Here is a 26,973-nt window from a genome sequence, read left to right as displayed (position 1 = left end):
CTTTACAGCGTTACCTGGAGCGAACTATTATCTAACGAATGAATTTTCATTTTTTGATTACAACTGATCCAGCACCGAGTTATGAGGGGCACCGCAATTCAACTTTTTTTGGCGACACGTCCGGACAATTGCTACCATTGCCATATTTTTAAATATTTTTTTTGTAAAAATTTGATAAAACATTCTTCTAATGTCATACTTTAATATACCGTTGGTTGAATAAATAAATTTTAACTGTGTCGTCAGGAAAAAAATCACAAAAACATGGCTTTTTTCGCATGATTTGACCTTACCCTCCCCTTAAATAGAAATCCCTAATTGGAAATGAATCAATTTTATAAGACTATTTATTTGAGTATTTTGGAATTTATGAAGGCTTAAGGCTCTAACCGTTCCGCCGCCGAACCCCTAAATAGCCATGCTGGAACCACAATAGGTATCACATAGGATTGTGAAATGGGCGAATCAAACGTCGTAGATCTCGCCAAGGTCGGGTGGGTTAAGACTAGGGTATAATGAGCATCTACTTACCCTACAGCTGATCGAAATCACTCTCTCTCTTCTGAAGCTATTTGTATTTTAGGGATTCGTTTCTTTGTTTTCGGATTTGATTATAAAGTAAAATCATCCGGGTTTCTTCTTGAATTTTCGAGCTAGTGCACTTAATTTATTTTGATGATGTGTAGTATGGGTACGTGAAAAGAACCTCCCCCATCCGTCGAGCTAAGTCTAAGACCGCAAGAAGTGCACGCCCTTCACTCCCATCCATACGTCCCTAAGGTATACCCTCTGGACCTTGCAGAACACCTTGCATCTTGGTTATGTTTGGAACTTATACAAGACACACACGTTACAGATATCAACGTTAATAATAATGATTCCAATAGGTAACAACCAATTTATAGAAATTAACCCAATAAAATCATACAAAGACTATTTGTTATTTATGACCGACACAATCAACATCCCAGATAGTTTTGATAGTTTGGAACTTATACAAGACACACACGTTACAGATATCAACGTTAATAATAATGATGCCTGTAGTAACCCGTAGGTTCCCCCTCAATAAGGACAGGTTATTTCCAATTCAGATTATAGAACACTTGATTTATTTAAGTAATAATCTTGTCGCGTCTGCTCCGCCCGCTCGGTCAATTACAACTAACTCTCCCCCTGCCCTGTCACTCCGCTCGCGCTCTCCTTGCCATTCTCGCCGCTCTCCTGCATGACATCGCCGCTCATTGCCGGCTCCCACATCCCTCCTTTATTGACAAGTTTTAGCTTCAAGGATGGGGCAGCCAAAGGAGCCAAATCTTCTGGGGACTGTCTAAGTCGATGACCTATTCCTTCTTCGACGTCTTGGTGATCCTGAGTAGATGTCATCTTCGGTTGAGGGCTGCTTAACGATTAGGGTCCAGATGTATCCAGGTGACTTGCGTTGATTGGTATTTTCTTGAGGTGCGATACATTTCTCGTGAGAGTCCTATCCCCTGCCCTAATTTTAACTATGTTTCTGTCTTTTTCAACAACCTCGAATTCGGTATCCTTAAAATTCGGAGTCAACTTACTAGGAAACACTACATTTTTCAAGAGTACTTTATCCCCTACGTTTATCACGGCTTCCCGTGCTCCCCTCTTCTTATCTGCCTCTTCCTTTCCTTTTTCTTTTAACATACAATCCCTGTCCCTTTCGGCCGAGTCTGAAACCTCTTCATCAATATCACCTATACATGGAACCTTGTCGCGGATAACCCTATTAAACATCAGTTGGGTGGGGGCTATTCCTGTTGTGCCATGTGGAGTAACGTTGTGCATGAGTACAAATTTCTGGATTTCTTCCTTGTAATTCTTTGAATTAGAGTGTGCTATCTTTAAACGTTTGACCAAAGACCGATTCATGTTTTCCACTTCCCCATTAGCCTGGGGCCAATAGGGTGGAGTCTTCACCTGTTCTATACCGCAAGATTTGCAGTATTCCTCGAATTCTTGACTTATATACTGCCGTCCATTGTCAGTTTTTAAGTATTTTGGGTAGCCTAATCTACAGATATTTCCTTCATTACTTCAATTAAGCTTTTTGTGGAAATTGAGCGTAAAAATTTGAACTCCCTATACCGGGAATAGTCGTAAATAACCACTACACCCAACTCGTTGTTTGCTAGGGGCCCCAATATGTCTGATGCTACCCAAATCCATGGGCCTGTTCGAAATGGGTTCATACCCAATGGTGCTGGCCTAGGGCATTGGGAGACCAAAAGACAATCTCTGCAGTTTTGACATAGTTTTCTGCATCACGATCAATTAGAGGCCACCATACCTTGGATCGCAGACGCCTTTTCATAGCTGACTCTCCCGGGTGTCCTTCGTGAGCCAGCTCAAGCACTTGGTTCCGAAGTGATTGAGGAATAACAATTCGGTTACCTCGCAAAAGAAGGGGTCCTATTGCTGATAACTCAAATCGAAATGGGTACAGCAGTTTTAGGGATCCTGGTTTCCATGAGTCGCACTCCAGACAGGCCTTTGCATCGATAATTTCTTCGTCCTTTACCGAATGCTTTGCAATTTCCGAGATAGTCATTGATTGGGGAATGCTGTTCTCGATCACTTGTAATATGCTACAATCCATTTCTTTTTCACCAGAGTCGGATGCTGATAACGGACAAAGTCGGGATAGAGCGTCGGAGATGTTCTCTTTTCCCGCTTTGTAGACTACTTTAAAATCAAAGGACTGTAGCCGTAGCAACCATCTTTCTATGCGCGCAGGAGGTCTCGATGTCGGTTTAAAAATGGCCTCTAACGGTTTGTGATCTGTCACTAGCTCGAAATGAAGTCCTGCTAAGTAAAAGTAAAATTTTTCAACAGCCCAGACTAGAGCCAGACTTTCTTTCTCCGTTTGAGAATAACGTCTCTCAACGTCCGACAAAGCTTTACTAGCGAATGAAATAATTAAGGGGTCCGCATTTACAGAGAACTGCAACAGCACCGCTCCCAGTGCTACAGGACTGGCATCGGCTATTAGGCGAGTCCGATTTAACGGGTTGAAGTATGCAAGGTTTGGTACTTTTTCCAGTCGATCCTTTAAGTTCCGAAAAGCATCTCTTTCTGTTTCGCCCCAGCTGAATTTCGAGTCCTTCCTCAGTAATTTTCTCAGCGGATCCGTGTAATCTGCCAGGTCTGGGATAAATTTTCCCACGTATGTCACCAAACCTAGGATACTCCGAGTCTCTTCCTTGTTAAGTGGTTCTCGAAACATTCTAATCACATTAATTTTATCCGGGTCCACTTCGATTCCCTCGTCAGAAATAATATGACCAAGGAACTTGAGTTTGTTTGTTTTCCAGATGCACTTCTGATCGTTTAGTAAAACGCCGCTTTCTTTAAATGTGTTACAAACCTCTCTTACAGTCTTGTCATGTTCTTCTTCGCTAGCTCCAAAGATTATTAAGGGTGCTAATAGCTGCTCGAGGTGACGTTGGAAAATTTCTGGAGCAGAGTTAATTCCGAACATCAGCCGCTTGTACCGAAAGAGTACAATTCCTTCTTCCGTTTGGGATCAGCGCTCTCATCTTCCACACAACGAATATCATTTCGGCGGCGCTTCCTATTTTCGTGTTTCGGCTGAGCATATTGTGTTGTTCTGCATTGTCGTGCAAAATGACCTATCTTGGAACATTTGTTACATTTAGCTGCTCGGGCCGGACAGGAGAAATCGCTATTTGCATGCCCCATTCGACCACATCTCGAACACTCCAGATTTGGCCTTATTTTCCGAGCAGTAATTTTATTGATTGAATCGCTAGTGGTAGGTTTCGTCAGCATGGCTTCAGATTGTTTGCTTAATTGTTCCTCGACCTGGCACGCTTCAATAACTTCGTCCAAGGAGTATTCCTTACCCAAGAGATTCTTCTTTAGCTCCAGCGAATCAATTATTTTGTCTTTTAGGCAGATTTCCTCAATCTCCACTTTAGATTGGCCGAAAGAACATTTATACATTTGTTGTCTTAGTCGTAAAATAAACTTTGAGAAATTCTCTGACTCATGTGGTGATATACTTCGAAATAGATGCCTTTCAAACGTTGAATTTTGTTTCGGCGAAAAGTAGGCATTTAATTTCTCGACCAAAACAGTGAAGACGTCCTTGTCATCCTCTACCAGTGCACCCGGTAGCGAGAACGCGACAGCTTGCAATTGTACCCCACCTACGTGAAGGAGTTTAGTTCTCTTCATTCTGGGTGACACGATCTGTTCAGCTTCCATCGAGATAGTGAACGCTCTAAACCATTTCTCCCATTCATTTCGAAGGACCGATTTCTCAATTGCTTCACATAGGAATGGTTTTAAATAATTTTCCGCCATCCTGACGTCGTGCGTTTGTGTTTGCTAGATTTTAGACAACGAAACAAAATTTCATTTTAGACTTGAAATTCTGGGCTTGTTTTTACGCAGCCTCTCTTTTTTTTTATAGTTATCTAGCTTACGCAAGACCAAACTCTTCCGCACAGCCTTTACTAAAAATGGTTCTTTTGGGCTTGTTTACACGCAGCCTCTTTCGACTTGTATTTACACGCAGTCGATTTATTATACAGCTTACGGAAAACAAAACTCTTCCGCACAGCCTTTCCTATGCACGTTTTCACCTGCGTACATACATACATAGTTACACATGCATACACATGCGGCTTGCAAAAACGTAAATCTTTCACTCAGCCCTTTTTTTTCCAGAGTAAATTTCTCTTAAGTTATCTGGCTTGTTTGAAACTCAGCCTCTCTTTATTGTTTTTTTTTTCTTTTTACTTATGTTTCGTAATTTGGTTTTGCGCTGAACTTTACAAGTATAATAATTACTAATCTCATTTATGTTATACATTATGGTTCTTCTTTCCGTTCCCCCTTTTTTTTTTTGGGATGGCACTGCCATACGCAGTTTTTCGTTTTACATACATACATGCGCATGTACGTTTAAATGAGATTAATTATTGCTATTTCTTGTATATCTTTTTGAAAACAGTGTTACCTCGTCGCCAATGTAGTAACCCGTAAGTTCCCCCTCAATAAGGACAGGTTATTTCCAATTCAGATTATAGAACACTTGATTTATTTAAGTAATAATCGTGTCGCGTCTGCTCCGCCCGCTCGGTCAACTACAACTAACTCTCCCCCTGCCCTGTCACTCCGCTCGCGCTCTCCTTGCCATTCTCGCCGCTCTCCTGCATGACATCGCCGCTCATTGCCGGCTCCCACAATGCCAATAGGTAACAACCAATTTATAGAAATTAACCCAATAAAATCATACAAAGACTATTTGTTATTTATGACCGACACAATCAACATCCCAGATAGTTTTGAATACCATTGTCTCACAATTAATATTACAAAAACGGAAGAAACTTACAAAAATTTGCCATCACAAGCGTTTGGCTTTAAGGAAATAATACAGATTAAATATTTAATTGAAAAACTACAAAGAGAAATTAATGGGTTAAAAATTTTAAGAGAAACAAAAGAGGATTAGCTAATTTTGTAGGAAAAGCTTACAAATATCTTTTTGGAACATTGGATAATAATGATAAAGAAGAATTAGAAAAAAAAAGAATGTAATAGCTCAAAAAAGTGTACAGGTAAACGAACTATATAATATAATCGATACAGTTAACAAAGGCATCGATATAATAAACAAGCAACTCGAATACAACGAAAACGAAAAAATTCTTGAATTATTGAGTTTTAATTTAGAACATTTCGCAGAATACATTCGCAGACCTGGAAATGGGAATGAAGTTAGCAAGATAAGGAATATTCAATCCATAGTTATTAAAACACGACTACTTGACAAACATTATTTCTGAGATACTTCTGAACATAAAAACCTCAACTTGGTTTAGGTCAGATTCAAACGAAATTTTAATCATATCCCACATATCATACCCAGAGAAATAAAGAGTATACGAAATATTGCCTTATCCAGATGAAAATAATAAAATATCGCAAGATAACACCCAAAAAAAATATTACGTATACAGAAATAGTTTGCATAACAAAGATACAAAAAAAAATCTATTACCAACACATGTCTTTTAGGCCTCATTAATCAAACAGATATTAGTTGCAGGTACACAAAAACGCTCTTAACAACCCAAATTAATTATGTCGAACCAAATATAATAGTTATATGGAATTTGTCGAAAACTGTACTACATCAAAATTGTATTAAGAATGTAATTGAAATTTATCCATTAGTAATTATAATTCTGACTACACACAAAGCATATACACAAGAAATAATGTCACCAAATTAGACCCAATATCATACATACAAGCAAAAGAAATATTTTTTGAACAAAATAAAGAAAACCAGATTTACAAAAAAATTGTAATTGTAACACTGGGTCTCTTAATATTAAGTATATCACTTTACCTACTTTATAAATTTAAAGAAAAATCTAAAAAAATACTTATAAAAAACAATAACACAAAAGGTTACGACCCAACAATAGACTCACAAGAGTTACAAGAAATACCAAAACTATACCCAAAATCACATAAATAACCATACGATTTTGTCTCAGTGATGGGGGAGTGACGTGTCTGCACTGCGATTTCTCAACGGCCACCAGTTCAAAGAACGAAACCGTTCACAAATAAACAGAATCGCCAATTCGGCTTTGATTAAAAACGATACAGAAGCTCAAGATCCCGCAATGCAAGCAAACGAAGAAAATTTATTATGTCCGAAAGTTAACAATGTCATAATTCCATAAACGTAAAAATCCAATAAGATCGCAAAATCGAATAAGACCGAATTATGTAAACATAAACAAAGAAGTGGCGATCGCATCATCCACTTCTATTGCGTCACCTAATGCGCTAACAGTAAATTCTAAGACGCAAACTAAGGTTCCATTCTTACCAATTCTGTCACATACAATTAGTTTTTTTCCAACGCTCTAATAAAGAAAAACGGATATAAAACGGATATAAAATAAATCTCCTGATTTTTTTATTCGGGCAAAGAACGACTCATGTAAATATATATCCGGTTTTAACTGCATGGGTATATAAACTTCGGTTCCGCCCAAAGTTAGCTTTTCTTTCTTGTTTTATTGTTCTGTTGTTTTATTCTGTTTTTCGGGCAGCGCAGCGGCAGACGTATTAATATTTGCGCTGCTAGCTGATGATGACTTTAAACCTGCTGTTGATTCAATTGCGGTTGTTGTTGTTACGTGTTATAGTGCTACTGCAGTGCTAGTTTCTGCACTCCTTGGCTGCAGAGGCATCGATGGTAGCGAAGGGGATCAAGAACGCGCTCTCTCGCTCGGATTTAGGCGAGACGGTAAGTTAAGAACTCAAGCATGGGAGAGTCGGAATTTAGACTTACAAAAGGAATCATGTGTTCGTAATTGCAACTTTGAATAAAAGTTAATTTTTTTTGTAAGTCTACCGATTTTCGTGAAATTTTGTGTACATATACGTTAGGGCTGAGAGTCGGACACCGTTCCGACAGGGTTGCTTGTGATTTGATAAAAATAATATAACTAGCATTGGTTTTGATTAGCATATAATAGTAAAATAGAATAATAAAAAAATATATATATATTATACAAATTTTGGTTTTAAATATTAGTATAATTTTTTCCGACTCAATCTATTATCTCTCCAGGTGAAACGCACGTGCTATTTTAATGGCAAAGAAAGATTGTCAGAATTGGAAATTCGACCCGAACCGGCCGTAGTAGCTGTAGAAGTCGGAGGGGGAGTTGTGGGGAATAAAGAGTCAGAGGTTGAGATTCAATAGGAGGAGGTGCAGTAGTAGTGGAGCTAAAGCCAGAGAATTAGAAGCTGGGGATGGAGGAGAATCTGGGGAATATGTTACAGTGTTACAAGTATTACAAAATTATATAAATATTTAAAGTATTCTTCGCATTATTCCTGGCACCAAAAAAACATCATGCCAATATAAATGAATTTAACAACAAAATAATATTTATTTCAGATGATATCTGTATATACAACACCTGCATATCTATATTTATAGGCCCTAACACAGTGTTAACTAACGGTTTTTAGTCCTATTAACATAAACATGCCTTTGAATATACATACAGATATGCAGTATGCATAATGCATACAGCTGCGCCAGATTAGGTCAGCATTTGATACATTGCGGAGATTAAAAGTATATGTGGTATATGTGGTTTGGGGTATATGTGAACACATCGTATCGTGTTTTTTTGTTGGGAATATAAATGCATGTTTTCCCAATCCTTAAAATGGATCAATTTCACTAGAAGCTATACCAAAAAGTGCAGCATTTTTTTAACGATGGCCTTGAATTGTTCTTTTTCACATAAGACTTCCAATCCTTCCTTTGTGGTCAGTCACTAAATTTTGCAACTTAAAACATTCTGCTACTATTTGAAAAATAAGGAACAAGGTAAAGGTGGATAGCAATATGTCTTGCGATTCAGAGCGGATATGTGTTGTTTTTTTTTTCCGCAAAAGAAAATTCAGTTAGCCAAAAGTAGTTGTTGATATGATGATCCAGTGCTATAGAAGGAACTTATGCCATTGATCAATTTGCTATTGGTGACAGAAGATGATCCATGAGGTTGTTGAAGCTGATCACTGGAATATTGGCAGCCGTAACTGCAGCAGCAGCAGCCGTTGCCGATAGGCTGGGAACCACCCCCACAGTGAGAGGTTCATTTGGTTTGTTTTCGTGGGACTTTTCACCCGCAATAGAAATGATGACGGCAGCCGCTGCTGCTGCTGCTGAGACAGCCGAGGTCACAACTGCGGAGGTACTGACGGTGTTAGTTGCGTTAGCTTCATCGAAAACGGCAACATCGGCTAATTCACAGTCTAATTCTAATCCAAAGCCATTTTCATCAATGCTTGGTTTGTTCATTACGACAGGTTGAAGCTGTGCAAGCTTCCCCAAAGCTGATGCTGATTCAGAATAGCCATTATATAAATAACAGGGCTCTAAATATTTACTAGCTAAGCCGGTAGCGCCATTAGCGAACACTCCGGCGTTTGAATCTGTACTAAAATTTGACTCAAAAAAGTTTTGCTGGCCTCTTAACTGCGGGTAGAAGATTCCCATATTTGAATAGTAAAAAGGGTCCGGGAAATTACTGACCGTCCCGCCATGTTGGTTACTTTGTAGTGCATTTTGATTGGGAGATAACGACCGAATCGGGGTCATCACGTCCAACCCTATTGGTGGGAGCAAAGGTGTGGACGAAACATTGCCGTGTCCATGGTGCATCTGTTGCTGCATTGCGCGTTGCTTGATATAGTTGGAGAACTCAGTTGGCGACATACGGTAGGCACTGTTGAGAATTCATTAAGAAAATTCGATTACAAATAGCTTAAAAAAAAAATACATATTTATTAAATTAAAAAAAAATGTTTTGAAAATAAAATAAAATAAATAAAGAGAAGAAACATTTTTTACTTCGGGAAAAGCAAAAGTTATCTTACAAAAAGGAATCAAATTTTAATGTAATACGTTTTATGGGAGATATAAGATAAATTGTTTTGATTCCGAAAAACTCAGAAAAAGCTTATTGCTCAACTAGCTCAGATTGTTGACAGAATACGGAGCAACAAAAGGCCTTGAGGATTCCATGCTTTAATTTGATTCAATGGTTTTATTAACTGCAATTGAAGAGCAGGCAGCCGTAAATTGCAGTATCACAAGAGCAGATGGAAATATCTGTGTAATCATCCCAGTCAAACAAGCTTTTAAAAGCGTATTGTTATCGGTTATAATGGCTATTTCGCTACCAGTTTAGATGATCCTCAAAAGTTTTGTTAAAAGGAAAGGTTACTGTTTGGTCATCGAGAGTTTTCGATGCCGTAAATAAAAATCAGAATTTAATTAATTTCAACGTTATAAACTTTATTCAGGCCGCATATGAAATTAGGATTTATGTACAATATTTGAAATCCAATTTAGGATGCGAGCGCAGTAAAAGTACGAACGAGAGTGGCGCCAACCTTGCAGAATAGGCTGAGCGAATGCTCGCTAACCATAAGCGCCGAAGTAGCAAAGCCGAGCGGCCGAAAGAGAGTCGGCTTGCGACCAGCAAAACATCAGTTACTTATTAATTGTTGTGTTTAAATTAGTTGCTTGCTGCTTGACCCGACATTCTCCCCCCAGTTGGGGCTTCTACTCCAACTTCATCCTTAAGGGGCAAAAGGCACAGCTTAGTCACTGCTCGCTTGGTAATTCCAGATGAGGTTTTTATCACCGCCACTCGAAAGATACCATCCCGACCAGGGATTAACTCCATTATTCTCGCAAGCGGCCATTTCATCGGAGGTAGATTCTCGTCCTTTACTAGCACCACATCGTTTGGGGCCAAGGCAGGACCGGAGGCGCGCCATTTGGAGCGCTGCTGGAGAAGACTTAGGTACTCCTCCTTCCATCGGGACCAGAAAGACTGCTGCAGGAAAGACACGCGCTGCCAGCTGTCCAACCGGTTGAAGTTCAGCTTTGTGACATCAGGCTCGATAAAGCTGACTGACGGACCACCAGTTAAAAAATGAGCCGGGGTCAGAACATCAAGGTCTGCAGGATTTTCTGAAAGAGACAATAAGGGTCGTGAATTTATAACAGCCCCAATATGGCACAGCAGCGTTCGCAGCTCCTCGAATCCCAGAACTGCAGATCCGACAGCTCGGTAAAAATGGTGCTTGGCGGTTTTAACAGCCGCTTCCCACAGACCACCGAAATGCGGAGATCGAGGAGGAATAAATGCCATTCGATGGACTCCATAGAGCAAAACTCCAGCAGTGACCGTTGATGCTCTTCGCTTAGAAATAATCGGCGCAGCTCCTTTAGCTCGTTTTGGCTCCAACAAAGTTGGTTGCGTTGTCAGACCAAATATGTTGAGCCCTTCGGCGGGTGCATATAAAACGCTTCAAAGCCTGCAAAAAAGACATTGTGGACAGATCCCTTACAAGCTCCAGATGGACGGCTTTGGTAGCAAAACAAATGAACATGCTAATGTAACATTTTACTGGAGCCTTATTACGCACTTCCGGCTTATAATAGAACGGTCCACAAAAATCCACACCAGTGACTCCGAAGACCTGGGAGCCGCTAACTCTTTCCTCCAGGAGATCAGCCATAATGTGCTGCAACAGCCGAGGCTTAGTCCGGAAGCATCGGATGCATTTGTGTAATGCCTTCGTCACGGTTTTTCTCCCCCCAATTGGCCAATATTGGGACCGAATAATTGCCAACAGTGCGCGAGGTCCCGTATGTAAATTTCGCTCATGGAAGTCAACAATTATAGCCCGCGTAACTGGATGGCTTCTTGGAAGTATAATTGGATGCTGTTTATCAAAATCCAACGACGAATTTTTTAGCCGACCGTCTACGCGCAACAGTCCAAATTTGTCCAAGAAGGGAGAGGTTGAGGCAAGGGCACTGGATACCGCTATGTCTTTTCCATTTTGAAGAGCCTTGATTTCCTCCCAAAAATGCACACGTTGCACTAGCCGCAATAACAGCTGTGTTCCAGATTTTATATCGCTAGCCGTAACACCGTTGTGGTGAATTCGTTGAGAAAACTTGTATACGTAAGCGAATACCCTCTGCAGTGCTGGAAACGAATTAGTGTACTTAGAAACCGCTGTTATATCCACGTACGGAGACTGAATGAGCAGGACCCTTGCACGTAACTCCAGGGTTGATCTCTCAGATGGGACCGCGGTTGGCCACGTCTCTTGGGATCCAACGAGAAACGGAGGACCATGAGACCACAGCTTATTCTCAACCAATTCATTGGGAAGAGCACCACGCGACAGGATATCTGCTGGGTTCAAAGAAGTGGGAACATACCGCCACTCCATTTCTCTAGTTAGCTTCTGAATGGTCGAAACTCGATTGGCGACGAAAACATTAAACCGAGAGGGTTCTTCTCGAATCCAAGATAGAGCCACAGCAGAATCGCACCAGCAAAAATACTTTCCAACGTAGACCTTCAACTGCTCTACTTCCGACATAAGTCGAGCCAACAACTCGGCTCCCGATAACTCCAGCTTAGGCACCGTAACAGTCTTTAACGGCGCAACTCGGGACTTCGAGCAGAGTAAATAGCTTGCAGATCCTGCGCCCTTGGACACGACATAAACGCATGCCCCATACGCCTCAATGCTGGCATCACAGAATCCATGGACCTCCACCTCGGATTTCGATGTCAGCACCCATCTAGGGAATTCGGCGCGCTGCGTACTACCAAAGCTGCTACAAATCATATTCCAGTCGCAGTGAAGAGCTTGAGGAAGACTTTCATCCCAGGACAACTTCTCACGGCACAGCTTCTGAAGAAAAATCTTTGCCTTTGAAATTACAGGACCAACAAGGCCTAAGGGGTCATAAAGCCGAGCGACTGAAGAAAGCACAATGCGCCTAGTGGGCTTTGAGATTGACTGAATCCCTTCAAAAGAAAATAGCAAGCGGTCAGTTGCAGGATCCCAAGCAAGACCCAGTGTCTTTGTGAAGTTGCTACCATCATCAAACTTTAGGAAAGACTCCCGATCTTCTTCAGGCACCTTATCCAGAACGTCAGCAACATTGGAGCACCACTTCCTTAACCGAAAATGGCCTTTGGCAAGGATCGCGGATGTTTGCTGCATTATGCTAATAGCTTCATCTATAGAGTCGCCTCCGGAAAGCAGATCATCCACATAAAAGTCGCGACGCAGATTTTCGGCCCCCTTTGGAAACATTATTTGCTCATCATCTGCCAACTGATGCATTGTCCGAACTGCTAAAAATGAGGCAGACTTCGTTCCGTAGGTGACCGTGTCCAGCTTAAAAACCTGTAACTCATCCTGGGTGGAATCCCGCCAAAGAATACACTGAAGATAGCTGTCCTCAGGAAAAACCCTGACGCAACGATACATTTTACAAATATCTCCAGTAATGGCCACCCGATGGCATCGGAACCTTAACAGAATATGCAGTAACTTTGGCTGAATAACTGGGCCAGACATCAACACGTCATTCAATGAATATCCAGAAGTTGTGACAGCAGATCCATCAAAGACAACCCTGAGCTTGGTTGTTGAACTGTCCTCCTTTAAAACACAATGGTGTGGAAGAAAGTATTGGCCAGTGACGCTCGCATCAGAAAGGACTGGAGACATGTGACCCAACTCTAGATACTCCTTTATGAAGGCAGCATATTGCTCCTTTAATTGAAGACGGCGACAGAGCTTCCTTTCGAGGGAAAGAAATCGTCGAACGGCTTGGGGGTACGACTCTCCCAGCAGCTTAGATCCGCATTTTAACGGAAGCCGCACCGCGTAAGCGCCGGAATCCATCCGAGCAACATGTTGCACGAAATGCGCATCGCAATCTAGCTCTTCCTTCGTCCGCTTCACAATAGGCTCGGAGCAGTCTTCGATTTCCCAAAACCGGCGGAGCAGAGAATCCAGCTGATCATCCAGCATTGTTGCGCTCTCCGGAACATCCTTGTGGGCAGTGGAAACGAGTGATCTTCTCTGGACATGTGAACCGCCTCCACACACGACCCATCCAAGTTGAGTTTTCTGCAGCAATGGCAGGCCGGCTGAGAGCTTAATTTGCCCAACACACAACAGCTCATAAAACAGACTGGCTCCGATAAGAAGGTCGATGCGCTGTGGGCGGAAAAATTCAGGATCAGCCAAAGAAAGATTGCCAGGAATATTCCAGCTGGAGACATCCAAACTGAAGCTAGGCTGCAGGTCCGTGATATTGGCGGCGATGACGGCGTTAACCAGGGCCGAGTACTCGGAACAGTGGGAACGTAGGAGAACATCAACAGAGAATCCATCTGTCGCAAAGCCGGTATCTCCAATACCAGACACCGCCATGAATGACTTGTACCTCCGGAGCTGCAGATGACTTGCCAGCCGGGAAGTGATCACGTGCACCTGAGATCCAGAATCCAACAAAGCTCGGCATGGAACAAGGGATCCAGCGCGACTACGAACAAAAATGTTCGCTGTAGCAAGCAACGATATATCGCCGCTGCGACCTTGAGAAACTAGTGCATTAGCAGTGGACGGCGAAGAGGCTGCAGGCTCGGCGACCTCGGCTATGGCTGACGTGGGAGGACCAACCAAAGGCTGGCCGCTAGATGCCGGCGGCTTCAGGAAATGCAGCAGGCTGTGATGCCTCCTTCCACAACTGCGACAACTAGCAGCGAGGCACTCACGCATGTGATGGCCCGTTTGCAGACACTTCCGACAAAGACCGAGTCGCCTGGCCTCACCAAGGCGAATCTCAGGGGGCATTGATAGAAATCGGGGGCATGCAGACATTATATGGGACCATCCACCGCATAGAGCACAGGTAGAGGGAAGCGAATTAGTAACAATAAAGGATGATCTACCATTATTTGCACCTCGACGCCTTCCCACATGAGCCACGTCCATAGCCTCCAGCGTCCTACACCGCTGCTCCAAAAATTCGGCCATCGACTCCCAAGTAGGGATGGCGTCTGAACCTGAGGAGTTTTGACTCTCCTCCCACTTGGCCTGGGTAGCTGGGTCCAACCTTTGAAGCAGAACTTGGACGATGATGCAGCTGGCGATCTGAACTGAAGTACCCAAATTCTTTAAGGCTCGCATATGGGCATTAAATTTGTCCGAAAGACTTCCAAGCGCTGCTATTGAGCCACTTTCCAACAGACTGAGGCCCAGAATCTCGTTCACGTGTGCCTGAAATATTAAGCGACGGTTATTAAATCGTTTCTCCAATAAATTCAGCGCAACATCATAGTTCTCGTCGGAGACTTCCAAGGAACGCACTGCTTCGAAAGCGGACTCCCGAAGGCAAGATCGCAACCGTTGCAACTTTTCCACCTTACTAATACGAGGATTGCTGCCGACGATGGTAGAGAAAATCGAGTAAAATTCAGCCCATTCCGAGTATCCACCGCTGAACGTAGGGACCGGCAAAGGAGGCAGCACTTGAAAACTTTGACCTAGACCTGGGTCAGCCTGCATGGTGGACATTCCGTTGGAAAGGGTGGAGTGGGCAGCAATTCGAGATGAGCGAAGGGTCGTCTCGTGCTCAATTTCCGCCTGCATCGTCGCTACGAGCTCCGAAACAGTCCATCGAAGGTCACTGCTGATCTGCAAAATGTCCAAATCCTCAAGCTCCCCGTGGATGGCCTTGAAGTCGCTGAACATGGTGGCTATCTGACCATGTCGCACGTGTAGCATGGCATCGTCCACCTTGGAAATAGGCTGAAGAGCTCCTTGGATCCTCTGTAAGTCCTGGAGAATACCCAGGGCCTTGCACTTTAAAATTGCACTCCGGGTTGGAGTGGGTGCTCCTGTGACGGCGCCGCTGGAGTTCATGATGTATTATATTGAGTTCCGAACAACCGAAATAAATTTTATTTGCTCGCGGCTAACACGATCTGTCCCACTGTGACTTAGAACCGTAGCGGAATTGTGGAATGTATATATATATGAAGCTAGAAGTCTATGCGCGGGCGAATGCACTTGCGTTGTGGATCGTATGTTTGTATGAAGTCTATGCGCGGGCGAATGCACTTGCGTTGTGGATCGTAAATATGTATGTGTGCTTATGAACTAACGTTTATGTTTATGCCTGTATGTATGTATAATATAATAATATATTATAATTTGTTTATTATTGTAAATAAACTTATTAGACACGTATGATAATTTGATAATGATAATTTCACATAACACTGTTTACAAAATTGTTTTGTTTTTGTTTTAGTAATTTGTTTATGTGTATATAAATATATTAACGATCACGTCGGGGTCACCAATGTTTGGTCATCGAGAGTTTTTGATGCCGTAAATAAAAAATCAGAATTTAATTAATTTCAACGTTATAAACTTTATTCAGGCCGCATATGAAATTAGGATTTATGTACAATATTTGAAATCCAATTTAGGATGCGAGCGCAGTAAAAGTACGAACGAGAGTGGCGCCAACCTTGCAGAATAGGCTGAGCGGATGCTCGCTAACCATAAGCGCCGAAGTAGCAAAGCCGAGCGGCCGAAAGAGAGTCGGCTTGCGACCAGCAAAACATCAGTTACTTATTAATTGTTGTGTTTAAATTAGTTGCTTGCTGCTTGACCCGACAGTTACATTAGCATCCTCTTCAGGTTCTTGTGTTGCCGCATAAGCGAAAAATCTCACACGAGATGCGTCCCTTGAAGTGTGTGGATTTCCAACAGGGCATTCATACCACAGAAAGTACACAGAGAGCAAGATCTTTTATAAGCTTAAAGTGTTGTATCTTTATTCCCCGGTCACCTTAGCGGAAATTAGCGGGAATCTGTGATATAGGGATTTTAGTGATTTCAATACCAGGTATGTTTTGAATTTAGTGCACTGCAGTTCTTTTAAAAAATTATTTTCCGCAGTGGCACGTTCCAGTGCGCCTAGTACGAGATAACGTAATTGACTAGTACGAGACTATGCAATCGGATAGTACCAGATTATGTAATCGGCTAGTTCAATTAGGGATTTAAGGAATGCAAAGCGCCGAGAGTCGAACGGGATTAATCCCTTGCAGAGGGTATTATAATTTTGGTCAAAAGTGTGCAACGCAGTGAAGGAGACATCTTTGACGCTATAAAATATATATATTCTTGATCAGTATCACCTCCTAAGCTGATATGATCTGTCTGTCTGTCCCTCTGTCTGTCTATCTGTCCGTCTGTCTGTTTCTACGCAAACTAGTCTCTCAGTTTTTAAGCTATCAACTTAAAACTTTGCAAACTCGCATCTTTCCTTTGAACGCAGTATATAAGTCGGAACGACCGGGATCGGCCGACTATATCCTATAGCTGCCATATAACGGAACGATCGGAAATGACTCAACCTTCGTGTTTCTAAAGATAGAAAGCTGGAATTTAGTACAGATTCTATTTATGGTCAGTTGATCCAACCTACCAAATTTCATACGATCGGAAATGACCCAACTTTCGTGTTTTTGAAGATAGAAAGCTGGAACTTGGTATATTTTTGGTCAGTTGATCTAACCTACCAAATTTCATTAGGATCGGCCGACTATATCCTATAGCTGCCATATAACTGAACGCTCGGAAATGGTATTTGGTAGAAATACCAACTTTGGTATTTTTGAAGAGCTTGGGACTTTTTTTTAGATATTTTATTGTAATTAATTGGTTTTATTATGATATTCTCATAAGGATCGGCCAACTATATCCGATGTTTGCGATATATATCCAGTTTTAACTGCAAGGGTGTATCAACTTCGGCTCTGTCCGATGTATCAGGTACGAATAATAGATTCCGGGTAGGAACTAAAAACGCTAGAGGAACTTGAGCTCTTGATCAATAGGATGTACATCTTATCGGAAGGTATACGAGTCAGTAATTTTCTAGTGTATCCCCAATTAGAATCAAAGAAAGAGAGATTAATCAGTTAAATGTTCCAGCATTCTTCGGATTCCCGAAAAGCTAAATAAGAATTTTGGTGGCGGATTTTTGATTTTTTTGTTATTATGTTTATAATTTTCGACTTTTCTTTACATTTGATAATTTTTTTTTCCGAGTGATAGTTTACCATGGCGGTAAGACACAGTTAAGAGTATCCGGGTGAAAGCGTAGGAGATCAGGAAACTAGATGTTCCACATTTTGATATTTATACCCTTGCAGAGGGTATTATAATTTTGTCCAAAAGTGTGCAACGCAGTGAAGGAGACATCTCCGACCCTATAAAGTATATATATTCTTGATCAGGATCACCTCCTGAGTTGATATGAGCATGTCCGTCTGTCCGTCTGTCCGTCTGTCCGTCTGTCTGTCTGTCCGTCTGTCTGTTTCTACGCGAACTAGTCTCTCAGTTTTAAAGCTATCGTCTTGAAACTTTGCACACACCCTTCTTTCCTTTGCACGCAGTATATAAGTCGGAACGGCCCGGATCGGCCGACTATATCCTATAGATGCCATATAACTGATTGATCGGAAATGGTATAACTTTGGTGTTTTTAGAGTTAGAGAGTTCAAATTTGACATGAGAGCTATTTTTGGCAAAACATAACGTCATGCCAAATTTCATAAGGATCGGCCGACTATATCCTATAGCTGCCATATAACTGAACGATCGGAAATGACCCAACTTTCGTGTTTTTGAAGATAGAAAGCTGGAATTTAATACAGATTCTATTTTTGGTCAGTTGATCCAACCCATCAAATTTCATTAGGATCGGCCGACTATATCCCATAGCTGCCATATAACTGAACGATCGGAAATGGTATTTGGTAGAAATATCAACTTTCGTATTTTTGAAGATAGAAGTTTGGGACTTTTTTTAGATTTTGTATCGTAATAAATTGGATTATATATTCCTATTTCCATAAGGATCGGCCAACTATATCCGATGTTTGCGATATATATCCGGTTTTAACTGCAAGGGTATATAAACTTCGGCTCCGCCCGAAGTTAGCTTTCCTTTCTTGTTTTACTATGATTTGGTTTTGTTTAGGTGGTTTAATTTTCTTTTTTTTAGAATTTCTGGGAGCTAGAATACTTAAGGTGTTAGAAGTAACAAGAAAGGAAAGCTAACTTCGGGCGGAGCCGAAGTTTATATACCCTTGCAGTTAAAACCGGATATATATCGCAAACATCGGATATAGTTGGCCGATCCTTATGATTACATCATAATAAAACCAATTAATTACAATAAAAATTCTAAAAAAAAAAGTTCCAAGCTTCTATCTTCAAAAATACGAAAGTTGATATTTCTACCAAGTACCATTTCCGATCGTTCAGTTATATGGCAGCTATAGGATATAGTCGACCGATCCTAATGAAATTTTGTAGGTCGGATTAACTGACCAAAAATATAATCTGTACCAAGTTCCAGCTTTCTGTCTTAAAAAACACGAAAGTTGGGTCATTTCCGATCGTTCAGTTATATGGCAGCTATAAGATATAGTCGGCCGATCCTTATGAAATTTGGCATGTCATAATGTCAAATTTGAACTCTCTAACTCCAAACTCCATGAATTTGGCATGTCGTAATGTCAAATTTGAACTCTCTAACTCTAAAAACACCAAAGTTATACCATTTCCGATCAATCAGTTATATGGCAGCTATAGGATATAGTCGGCCGATCCGGGCCGTTCCGACTTATATACTTCGTGCAAAGGAAAGAAGGGTGTGTGCAAAGTTTCAAGACGATAGCTTCAAAACTGAGAGACTAGTTCGCGTAGAAACGGACAGACAGACGGACAGACGGACATGCTCATATCAACTCAGGAGGTGATCCTGATCAAGAATATATATACTTTATAGGGTCGGAGATGTCTCCTTCACTGCGTTGCACACTTTTGGACAAAATTATAATACCCTCTGCAAGGGTATTAAAAGCTCAGACGGGTTTAAGAATATTGTAACATTTGTGTTGCAGCGTGCATATTGCGGTCCTGCCTGCTTGTTTAAAATGTGTTTGTGTGATTGCACTGTCCCAGCCTTAATATTGAAAATTTAACAAAATCCGGATAGCTAATGCTCTTTGGTTTGATGTTGTAGTTTTTTAATGCCTTTTCTTAGATAGAGGATAGAGACAGTTAGCTTTATTAAGAGAATATGTTTCCTGAAAATATGCAAGTATTTGTATTTTTGTACGGAGAGTTTCGCTTCATAGTATTCGCACTTTTTAAAGACATTGTGTTGGCATTTTGGTTGATTTTCTTCAGAATAGAGATGTCGTCTGCATAGAAAAAGAATCTGAATCCCCTATGGTCTTTAATGGTGTGGCCTAGTTTGATGTACGCCATTAGAAAGCGAATTACAGACAGTGGCAAGCCTTGAGGGATCCCATTGTGCAGTTGTCTGTTTTCAGAAAAAGCGTTGCCCACTTTAACTTTGATTTTTCGGTGATTTTTTTTTTTAAATGTAACAATAATATATCGAGCCTGAAAATCGTATACGTAACAAACTCCAAATTTCATGTGAGTTGTTGAATCTGGAGGGGTTCCGCACGCTATATACAAATGATTTCGACTCTCGCTCGCCAGAAATTAGGGTGGTGTTTTTTCCACGCCCCCCAAGGTGCCTATATTCATTATCTCCATAAAAATTTGCGTGCATGGGACAAGCTACTCTTGGTAAGAGGATCACAACTTATCTCGGCCATCAGGAAATAATTTAAGGAAAGATAGGCTTGGTTTTCCAAACCAACCTGTATAAACCTGGGGACAGAATCCATCGCATTAAAAATAGCCCCTTCGTTCGAGGGTCTCAAAGGGTCATGTTAGCTCGGGTCCAAAAAAGGGTTTTTTAGCACATTATAAATATTTATTTACTCGCTTAGATAAATATGATATAAATTGATATAAATAAATGATAAAAAAATAAATAATAAATATAAATGATATAAATTTGGCATAAACACTAAACATACTTGCTAAATAAATATAATGGTACGAAATAAATAATAATAATACACACATAGTATAAAGAAAATTATTAAATATGGGCAATGCGTGTAAAATCTTAAAATAAATAAATAGATCTGACTTTCAGAATTGGGTAAAAAAATAGACTTGAGCTTTGGATTAGAACATATTTAAATCAGCGTCTACATCGAACATGCAAATGAGCATACGTTCGAACTTGAGTGGAATTGACAAAAAAGAGGTTCGATCGATTTAGAGTTGAGGCTTTACTTTCATTTAGATTTTCATTAAATTTTTTTGATTTCTAACTTAGGTCTCGCATTAATGAAATATTTGAGTGACTATGTTTGGGGTTATTATTGTTAGGGTTATTAGTTAGGGTTATTTCTTAGGGTTATTAGGCTCAATTGTGAAATGAACTTAAAATCGTACATCCCTTTCTATTATTGTTAGGAGATACCCAGCTTTGGTACCAAGTGTTAAAGTCAGAGAGATTTCCATACATATGATATTTTCATACTCTATATGAAAGGCTCTATTTTCAAATGTTTGGATAGTCCGAATATTATACTTGCTGGCCATGCCCCAAAGTTGGACCCCGTATGTCCAAATTGGCCGAATAGTCGCCATGTATATTAGGATGTTAGGATGTTTAATCTTTCTTCACACTGCTTTCCCTTTTTGAATAGGTGAGGCTTTCAAGTAAGCCTCCTGTCCAGCGTGAAGCCCAGGAATCTGGGTTTTCTACCTGCGGGAAAGGGGAGCTGTTGAGGTGGACCGGTGGGCAATTTCTTGGACGGAGAGAACATGTGGTGGCGGTGGATTCACTTAAATATTCCACCTTCTCTGCCAATTGCCGAGAAGATCTGGTTGCTCCTGCATGACAGCAGCTGCCTCTGAAGCATCGTCCGCATAGGTTTTTTTTTTTATATTCGTGTTTATTTGCTTCTTAAAACTATCTTATGCACATACTGTACATTTTTGTTCCCCGACTGGGTTGTAGGAGCTTGGACCTAAGTTGTGCGTTACGGCCGTGAAGCAATGCTTCGTACACCTCTGGCGCCCTACTCCTCGCCAGGGCTCTCAGCTCCGTCATTATCTAGGCCACAAATACGGCTATGGCTCCCCATTTAAGGCACCTTGATGCTGGGTGTAAAGGCCTCTTCCAAGATCTCCTCCAGGGTTAGGCGATCCTCCACAAATAGCATGCACGCGAAGAGGACGTGCAGTGGGTCCTCTGTGACTCCACTGCCGTACGACGGGCAGCAGTCCTCGCTTTCATGACCAAAGCGCCTAAGGTAACTTCGGAAGCACCCATGCCCACTAAGAGCCTAAGTGAGGTAAACAGCCACTCCTCCTACATGTACTGTCGCTGTTTCCACCTTCTTCCGGCTCAAAATTACCACTGCTTCCGTCTTTTGTGGGGCGAGGTGAAGGCCGGCCCTAGACAGCCATGCCTCCACGTTCGCCACCGCGGAGATAAGTTCGGAGGTGAGTAAGTTCTGGGTAGGTAAGTCTTTAATTTAATTAGGAGACCGGAGCCAGACCTGGTCAAAGGCTTGTTTGACGTCTAGCATTGCAGCCAGGCAGTACTCCTTGGTTTTGCAGGCGTCCAATATATACTGCACCACTCTGTGGCATTGTTCCGGGGTTCCGTGGGACCGCCTGAAGCCAAACTTGTGGTTGGGGATCAGACCAGCCTCGTCCAGTACTGGCTATGCTCTACTCAAAAACAATCTTTCGAGCATTTTGGAGAGTAACGATAGGACTCTAATCGACGATAACAGGCAAGATCGGCTTTGATCTGAAAATGTTTCCAGTTGGTCGAAAAGTACCCAATCTGTAAACATCTATTGTAAATATTCGTCAGTATTTTTATGCTTGGAGGTGGCAGCAGTTCCAATGCGGTTGCATTAATGCCATCATTGCCCGGGGCCTTGTTGTTGCTCAACAATGAAATCTGGGCGGCTGTCTTCTCTTCCGTCACAGGTGGTATTCTGTCGTCACCTCGTGCGAACTCTGCCAAGAGTCGTTCAGTTTCTGCTGCCTCTTCTGGCGAACAGCGGTAGAAAGAAACACGCTTTCCAGGTGTTCGACAAAAGCGTTGGCTTGGTCCGTCCCTGACTTGCACCAACTGCAGTCAGCTCGCTAAATAGGGATCTTCTTAAGAGGACGTCGTATGCTTTTCGTTACGCGCCAAAGATTGTTTTGTGGCTCACCCAGTTCCAACTGTTTAAGAGTTCATAGAGCCACTTGGAGACTCTATTGAGGTCGGTCTTGTTCCTCGGGTTTCTGGACAGCATCCAGACCCGCCTGAGTCGCAGATTTTCCAGCTTGAGAGCCGTGACGTCTGGATTCCAAAAATGGATGTCCCTGTCAGTGGCTCTCGGGCGGTTGGAATGCCTTGGAGCTGTCTCGGCTGCCGCAGCTTAAATTTGTGCGGTCAGTTCCTCGACGGCCACCTCAATCTGGTCGGGGGATTCCAGAGTTGTGTTAAGATCTTCGGCAGAGCACATCTAGGACTGGAATTTCCCGATGTCCGCCGTCTTATAAATAAGCTTCTTCCGGGCCGACCTTAGGATGGCTGGCGTGTATAGGGAGAGGGCAAGAGCGCTGTGCTCAGAAATAAAGTCGGCGACTCCTCGTACCTGGACTCCGGCCGAGTCCAATCCTCCTGTGATGGCAAAGTCCAAGACATCTGGGATCTTCTATCTGTTTGCCAGTAGGTCGGAGCACCTGTAGCCGAGATGACAGCCGAGATCCGAACTTTAGGCAATTGTGGCATGTCAGTGGACGTGGAATATGTGATCGAAATTTTACTCGTATCCTATCAAAAAGCTTTCGGGTAGGATCGTTGTTTTAAACATGACGATTATAATTCCAGTTTCTTATACTGTATTGTTCTTCATGATGCGTATTTTTTCAATGTTAGTTACCTTTTGTGATTTAAGTTCCTTAAGTTTATCCAGTTCATAAATTTTTCGCAGCTCATTAAAGTAGATAACTCCTTTTGAGAGGAGAATATCAGCTCAGTTACGGAAACAGTGAAGTTATGGAATTGAGCTAACAGTCAAAAAGTCTGGGTTGAGCCTTTGTTTTTTACCAATAAAGTTCTGTTTTTATTCATGTTTATGATTCTACTTTGCCACCGCAGCTGAAGTCAATAACCTTTTTAATTACGAAACTATAAATGGCGAAACTTTTTCAAATGTCTTATAATCCGTTCTAGTGGTCATGAAATATTTCGGTTCAGATATTGTTGTATTTGTAGACGGAGCGGGGAAGTCTAAGTCCGACTGTAGATGCATTGTTTTTGTGCCTGGGATGACACCCGCTGCACAGAGCACTTGTGTGTAATTTTAATATTTGCGATTTTTGTTTTTCTTTAAGCATTTATTAGTTACAAAAATTTATATAACTTTTTTCTTGTATTTTATTTTACTTTTAATAGAAACAAGAAAGGAATTCTAACTTCGGACGGAGCAGAAGTTGATATACCCTTGCAGTTAAAACCGGAAAAAATATAATCGGTACTAAGTTCCAGCTTTCTATTTTCAAAAACACAAGAGTTGGGTTAATTACGATCGTTTAGTTATATGGCAGCTATAGTATATAGGCGGCCGATCCTTATAAAATTTGGTAGGTTGGATCTACTTTACAAAAAATATAATGTGTTCTAAGTTCCAGCTTTATATCTTCAAAAAAACAAAAGTTAGGTCATTTCCGATCGTTCAGTTATATGGCAGCTATAGGATATAGTCGGCCGATCCTTATGATCCTTATTCGTCATGTCGTATTGTTTTTGCTAAAAGTAGCATTCATACAAAATTTAAACTCTCTAACTCTATCAACACCAAAGTTATACCATTTCCGATCAATCAGTTATATGGCAGCTATAGGATATATAGATAGTCGTTCTGATTTATATACTGCGTGCAAAAGAAAGAAGGGTGTGTGCAATATTTTAAGTCGATAGCTTTAAAACTAAGAGACTAGTTTGCGTAGAAACAGACCGACTAACGCACTTGCCAGTCACAGTGGATCAGGAAGCACCACTGACTCCCAACGACTTGTTGAAAGGAGTACCGAATCTGCTGGATTTACCCGGAGATAATGGACTGCCGTTAGTGAGGTGCGCCACGAAAAGCACTGTGATGAATGATGAGAAACCGCTTCTGGAAACGAGGAAACTTGGTGTTTATCTGCGAACGGGCCATACAACGACGAGAGTGGAAACGTGGCACCGCGGAGAAGGTTAGAAACTTTCCCAATGCTATTTTTGGGAAAGTTCTACGACATACCAAATTTTATAACGATCGGCCGACTTTACCTTATAGCTGCCATATAACTGAGCAATTGGAATTGTATTTGGTAAAAATACCAAATACTTTGGTATTTTTGAAGATAAAAGCTTGAGATATTTTTTAGATTTTTTTTTTAATAAACTGGTTATTTTAAGATATTTGTATAAAAATCAGCCAACTATATCCAATGTTTGCGATCGGGATGTTTTCGACTCCGCCCGAAGTTAGCCTTCCTTCATGTTAAAGTATTTTTTGCTGTTATGTCTGTTATAATCGAACAACCTGGAATCTCTAGAGGATCTTTTTTTGGTGATTCTTTTTGCGGAACTAAATATTTTGATGTTCGATATGATTTATGTTCGACGATTTATATTTAAAATTAAATCTACTGCGGAAAATGTCAGAGCATATACAATACTTTACTTTTTATTTTAAATTATTCAAACAAATTCAAGTATTGCTACGGGTTTAGGTGATAAAAGGACATCTCGGCAGATATGCTAATGCATTTTTTGTGCGAGCCGTTAGAGTGAATACGCCCAGCTACAAGAAGGGGTAGATGCAGCGTACATTCTGGGAGCCATAAGGGTAGCGTCCGGCTTCGGGACGGTCTCCGACGACGCCATTCTGGACATTGCGGTGATGGCCGAGAGAGCGCACTCGAGAGCTCAAGGCTAAATGAAACTCGCGCTCGCTGAGGGTGCTGGTGGCGCCCTCGATACAACTACAAGGGAAGAGGCCAAGAAGAGGTCGCTCACAGCCTGGCAGGATTGCTGGGAAACATAGACGAAGGGACGCTGGATGTATACCCTCATTCCCAACTTAAGAAGGTGCGTGCATCGAAGGCACGAGCAGGTTGAGGACTGGTGCCCAGAGTGTGGGAGATCTATTGTCGAGGACGTCAAGCACGTAGTCTTCGAGTACCGCCGGTTTGCACGTGAGCGCAACCGACTGGAGACGACGCCGGGTCGTTCAATTCATTTAGGAAACCTTGTGGAAGTAATGCTGGAGAATCAGATGCTCTGGGACGCAGTAGCATCTTTTGCTGCAGCGATAATGCAGAGGCTCAGGAGTATCGATCAGGAAGAGGCGGTAGGGTGGAGAGATGGGGCCTGCGGCGGGCGAAGCAATGCCTAGCGGCCGTCCCGTCTTTACTCAAGCCCCGTACCATCTACTATCTATTACCAATACATCTCTTTACCTTGAGTGTCTACTTTGTTTCTTCAGTGAAAGTATACATTTTTCATAACATAAATTTTATTACACTTTAATTTGTTCCTTGAGTCATGAGTCCCATTTTTTTGTTTGAGTCCTGAGTCCCATGGATACGTATGTTTCAATAAATATGTTTTGGTATCTTTTTCATTTAAAGAAAATTGAAATACGAATTTAAAACAAGAAAGAAAAGCTAACTTCGGGCGGAACCGAAGTTTATAAGCCCTTGCAACTAAAACCGGATAAATATCGCAAACATCGGATATAGTTGGCCGCTACTTATGAGAATATGATAATATAACCAATTGATTACAATAAAAAATCTAAAAAAAAGTCCCAAGCTTCTATCTTCAAAAATACGAAAGTTGATATTTCTACCAAGTACCATTTCCGATGGTTCAGTTATATGGCAGCTATAGGATATAGTCGGCCGATCCTAATGAAATTTGGTAGGTTGGATCAACTGACAAAAATATAATCTGTACTAAGTTTCAGCTTTCTATCTTAAAAAACACGAAAGTTGGGTCATTTCCGATCGTTCAGTTATATGGCAGCTATAAGATATAGTCGGCCGATCCTTATGAAATTTGGCATGTCATAATGTCAAATTTGAACTCTCTAACTCCAAACTCCATGAATTTGGCATGTCGTAATGTCAAATTTGAACTCTCTTACTCCAAAAACACCAAAGTTATACCATTTCCGATCAATCAGTTATATGGCAGTGTTTGGTCATTGAGCGTTTTCAATGCCGTAAATAAAAGACGATTTTGTATTTAAAGTGAACGTTACAAATGTTTATTTCTGCATGCAGATCAAGCCGGATGATCCGCAGATAGACCAGCTATGGTGCATGCAGGGACTCAAGTAAAATACAGAGAGAGGGCGGCCCGACAAGTCACCTCGAGCTAAAGCTCTCGAAAGTGGAGAGGGCGGCCCGACCTAGACATTGCCGAGCTAAAACTCTCTATGGAAAGCTTGTTGAGTCGAGCGGCCGAGAAAGAGTCGGCTTGCGATCAACAAA

General features: G+C 41.5%; 1 pseudogene; it reads right to left on the bottom strand.

The window, feature by feature from the left end:
• Window positions 1–7,961: 7,961 nt before the first annotated feature.
• The window catches only part of LOC108125308 (uncharacterized), a 162,351-nt pseudogene continuing 143,339 nt past the window's right edge, over window positions 7,962–26,973 (bottom strand).

Source organism: Drosophila bipectinata, chromosome XL (genome assembly GCF_030179905.1).
Source record: "Drosophila bipectinata strain 14024-0381.07 chromosome XL, DbipHiC1v2, whole genome shotgun sequence".
NCBI classification, from domain to species: Eukaryota; Metazoa; Arthropoda; class Insecta; order Diptera; family Drosophilidae; genus Drosophila; species Drosophila bipectinata.
This window is presented reverse-complemented; position numbering and strand designations above follow the sequence as displayed.